The sequence below is a fragment of the Grammomys surdaster genome, unplaced genomic scaffold (genome assembly GCF_004785775.1).
Source record: "Grammomys surdaster isolate TR1022 unplaced genomic scaffold, NIH_TR_1.0 125928, whole genome shotgun sequence".
Taxonomy (NCBI): Eukaryota; Metazoa; Chordata; class Mammalia; order Rodentia; family Muridae; genus Grammomys; species Grammomys surdaster.
In genome coordinates this window covers 3,991,676-3,996,838 of record NW_021620751.1, presented here as the reverse complement: position 1 = coordinate 3,996,838, position 5,163 = coordinate 3,991,676, and positions in this window count along the sequence as shown.

Here is a 5,163-nt window from a genome sequence, read left to right as displayed (position 1 = left end):
TGCAAAAATAATTAAAATATGCTTAGATATTCTGCTTTCAAACAGGTGAGACAAATGTCTGTCCCCCTCAAGTGCAGGTTGGACCTAGAGAATTCCCTACAGAATGCAAAACTGGGACAACAAGCAAAGGTAGAGCCAGCCACTTTGCAATAGAGAAACCTGATAAGCTGGGTAGTGGTGACACACACTTATAGTCCCAGCTGAGGAGACATAGGGAGGCTATGTAAAGATCATGAAAAGCAGAGTTTGAAAACTCGTTATTGCTATGTGGATACTATGAAATGTCATGAAAACTATACTCTTTGTGGAATCCTGGTGGAACTCTTGATTAGGGAAAGAGGGCTTCAAACCACATGTTAACAAATTCAGAGGCCATATTAGTCAAGATATTCCAGAAGAACAGACCAGTACGATGGTTATGTCTTATGAAAGGAGATATATTGTGTTGGCTTACATGCTACACATTGGGTAATGGCTGTTGCACACTGATGTCATTGAAAATTGGGTGTTCTCTGCCCAGGAGGCTGGCAAGAAGGCCTGGGGGATTCCTAGAGCAGATACCAGTCCATACTGTGAGACTGAGTATAGATCCTGATGCCAATAGCTACAGGATAATGTTACTCACCTGCAACAAACAAACAAGAGGAAGCAGGCAGCACATGTTTTCCTTGGGCCCCTTTATGTATGTTGGGGCCACAGCTGGAAGGTGCTACCATGGCAGGGACAGTCTTTTCAGTGATTCCTCTCTCCTCATGGATGCCTTCCCAGACAACCTAGAGGGTTTCTTAGGTGATTCTAGATCCAACCGGATTGGCAATTAAGTTTAATCATCACAGAGAACAACTATGGCTTTATCGCATATAGTTTGTACTTCTTGTTTTTTTTAGTTTGTACTTCTTTTGCATTGTGAACTACATGTCTTTGAATTTGAACAATAACTTTATGTGACTGATCATTTTATGTTAATTCCAATAATGATGCTATTATAGGTTGATTATAGTCATTAGTGGGGACATCAATAGACACTTAATATTCTTTACAGACAAGAGTCAAAAATATAAGAGTTTTCTATAGCTGTCACATCTTTTAAAAAGACTTATCAATCTTTATTTCATGTCTCTGAGGTTTTTTTTTGTCTGCACTACACATGTACACCACAGGCATGTAGTTCTCCATGGAGACCAGAAGAAGATGCAGATTCCCTGGATCTGAAGTTATACGTAATTGTGAGCTGATCTGGGTTGCTAAGAATTGAACCCTAGACCTCTGGAAAACTAGCCAATGCTCCTATCAATTGAACCATCTCTCCAGTCTCCATGTGTAGTATGTTTTAAACTAATTTCTGAGTATTTTTATATCAGTTTTAGTATTTATAATACTGTATCTATGGACAGATGATAGATAAACAGTACCAGGTTAAATAAAATACTTTAGGGAAATAAGAAATCAGTTTAAAGAATGATTCCAGTCACTGGAAGAATGCATTGCCTTCTGTGGGAAAAGCTTAAATGCTGAAGATGGCTAGTCCAAGGTCATAATTAAATTGTTTGGGAGAATCAGAGTCTCACTGAAGCTACAAGTCTCTTGGTTCCTTCTGTTGAAACACCCGAGCCAAAGCAACTCAAGGGAGAAAAGGCTTCTTTTCCCACACAGCTGGCAGAAAAGCCAATCAGCAGGAGCTTGAGCCAGCTGGTCACATCACACCCACAGAACAAATGCAGACAGCATGTGGACATTTGTGCTCTCTATTTTTTACAGTCAAAGACCCCAGCCAGTCATTCATGAGTGGGTCATCCCACCTCAGCCTAATCAAGATACAGAGACAAAGTATAGAGCAGAGACTGAAGAAAAGGCCATCCAGAGTCTGCCCAATCTGGGAATCCATCCCATATACAGTCACCAAACGCAGACACTATTGTGGATGCCAAGAAGTGCTTGCTGACAGGAGTCTAATATAGCTGTCTCCTGAGAGGCTCTGCCAGAGCCTGACAAATACAGAGGCAGATGCATTCAGGTAATCATTGGACTGAGCATGGTGTCCCCAAAGAAGGAGTTAGAGAAAGGACTAAAGGAGCTAAAGGGGTTTGCAACCCCATAGGAAGAACAACACTATCAACCAACCTGACCCCTCAGAGTTCCCAGGTACTAAACCATCAACCAAAGAACACAAATGGAGGGACCCATGACTCTAGCTTCATATGTAGCAGAGGATGGCCTTGTTGGACATCAATGGGAGAAGAGGCCCTTGGTCTTGTGAAGGCTTGATTCCCCTGTGTAGGGGAATTTGAGGGTGGGAATGTGGGAATGGGTGGGTGGATAGGGGAACACCCTCATAGAAACAGGGGGATGGGGCATGGAAAAGGGTTTTTTGGGGGGAATTGGGAAAGGGGATAACATTTGAAATGTAAATAAAGAAAATATCCAAAAAATGTGGAAAAAAAAGAGATAATCCCTTGCTGGGATGCCCAAAGATCTATCTCCTAGGGGATTCTAGGTATCATCAGGTGGACAACTGAGACCACTTATCATGTTAAGAATTTCACCTGAGAACAAAGGAAGAATAAGATCTGACCATATTTAAAATTTGAATCTTGGATTTCCCCATTTGTTTAATTTACAAAACTCCATTCTTCCTCTAAAAAAATTTTTTTTTTGAAGAGTTGGTTAAAATCCAGGTCTCCCCATCTCTTTGCAATTTTTCTTCTTCTTGCTCATTCCTCTTATTTACTTCTCTCCCCAAAGAAACTCTGGAAAGGTAGGGGATGATCAGGTAAAGCTTTGGGAACTTACTATTCCGTGCACTTCACTGTAATCTCATTGAATATTGTCTTTGGAACTGGGTCATGAGTAGAGGCTGGGGCAGTTTTGAATTGAAGATGATTATGGTGAGATCCTGTGGGGTCTAGTGTGAGCCTGGGGCTTCTCAAAAGATAGCAATATAGATAATAAATGAGATTCTGCTGAGATCTCAAATGGACCTGAGGAACCAAATATTGGATTAAAGTCCATTTTGTTATAAAGTTTCAAAAAAAATTGCCTGCACTGTATCTAAGCAGTCGGACTTTGTGGAGCACAGAACTTTAGAACAGTAATAAGGGGAGATTGTGAACAGTAAAGCATACTGGCTTCTGTGTAGTTATTTTTGATGCCTTAAAGAAAAAGAAAGAGAGGACAAAGAAACAACTCAAAGATGAACTTATAATAAAATGGAAAAGACAGCAGAAAGATTTGGAAAGTCCTCAGTCTGACTCTGTGCTAGAAACAAATTCTTTCTTCATTTAACCTCTTGCTTAGGAGATTAGCGTGGCTCAAAGGGATCACCTGAACACCAGAGGACTTAAGCATTTCAGAGACCTTGAGGTGTGCCCTTCCCACCACAGACCCAAACAGTCAGTGGGAAGAATGGCTTCCGGGCACTGACCCTGAGCATTCTTCATGAACTCATTTCACCTGATAGCCTCAGATCTCTGCTACTTCCATTCCACCATTCCTGTTCCAGCTGTGGGTCCTATGAAATGAGACCCCACCTACTGCTCTGGAGGGGAGACCACATAGATGGAGTATATTCTGCAGGCCTCAAAAAACAAAAGAGCTGTGTGGGTGTGCCTTCATCCCCATGGATTTCAAAGATGGTCATGATGGCTCAGGCCTCAACAGAACCTTGAGACAAGGACTGAGCCTCTACCCAAAGCCCTTTCTAGGGTGATGCCTTCCTGGAACCATCTAAAGTTTAATGACGTAACAACTGTAATTCATTGAATGTATTTCCATTATACCAAATTCCTGCTTTAGCGTTATCTATCATTGTCTGCCATGAAAACTACAACAGTCTTGACTGTTACATTCTGTAGATGTGGAAACCAAACCATCTCTGATTCATCCATTTGGTGATCCAGCTCCAGTTTGAATGGAGTCCTAAAACAACAGCACCTAGTATTACACCTGTTATCCCACCCACAGGAATGTCTACACAGATAGAAATCTGGCACCCTGTAGCAGGACATGAAACCAAACCATGGTGGCGAGCACCTAAGTGAGGGATGCTAGGGTCCTGTCACAGAAAGAACTGAGAGTAGTGCTCCTCGGGTGCTTGCTTATGTTATCCCCTCCTTTTAACAGAGGATTTTTCTTTCTATAGCATTAATAATTTGATTGAAGCAAATGATAATAACAACAAACCAAACCTATCATGTTTACCACCCCATAGGGGAGTATGATTGAGATCTCCTAAACTCCCACTAAGCTGCTGTGTAGAAAAGATATCAAGTTGAACAGGTTTTGTGTATAAGGTGGATCCCCCAAATTGTTGTATAGGAAGGTACCCTAAAGTAGGCAAGAAAAAGACAGACAGAACAAAACAGCAGGGAGTCTTCCACAGAAAAATTCCACTGTAAAGTATGATCAAGTAAATAGAAATCTTGAACAGTGATTTTTTTATCAGTATTTTATTAGACAGTAAGTCAATACTTTAAAATTTATTTCATCTCTATACCCAAACAATATATCTTTAAAATTTTTTTAATTTACTCCTCTTATGGAAGTAAGCCATACTGATAGCCACTTGAAAACCTCCCAGGACTGTTGGATCTATGATCTCAGTCAAAATTTGGAGACTATGTTAACCCAGAGTAAATGTGTTCTGGAATCTTCCATATTACATCATCATGTGTGTCTGTTTATGTGTTGTGACCACAAATAACTACAGGTTTATTTTGTCTTGTCCAGAAGAGGGGGAGGAACGTCCTTGACAGAGACTACTCTGTGTGGGAAGAGGAAAAGGCTGATGCTTAAAGGCCCTTCAAAGGAATCTTCTAGAGCCTCATGCCAGATTTGGGAGTGCTGCTTGCGCCTGACTAATCCTGACACAGGGGTGATGTCATCCAAACAATGTCTAGCTCACTGGATGCAGGTTCCATTTAGTAACTCCTGTGCCACACCGAGCTGCTCTTCTATGGTTATGGCCCAGCTTATGATCTGGAAACTTGAGACACATTTTGGTTGCACAGATAAGAACACGGGAAAGTGCAGCTTTCCAAACTGAAAAGCTTGGATTTCAGATTTAAATTCCTCCATAAGAAATTAGAGTGCTGGGGAGGGAACAGGCCAGAGGGGAAGAATGAAGGAAGGGGAGGAAGGGGGGGGAGAAGGAGAAGGAGGAGGAGG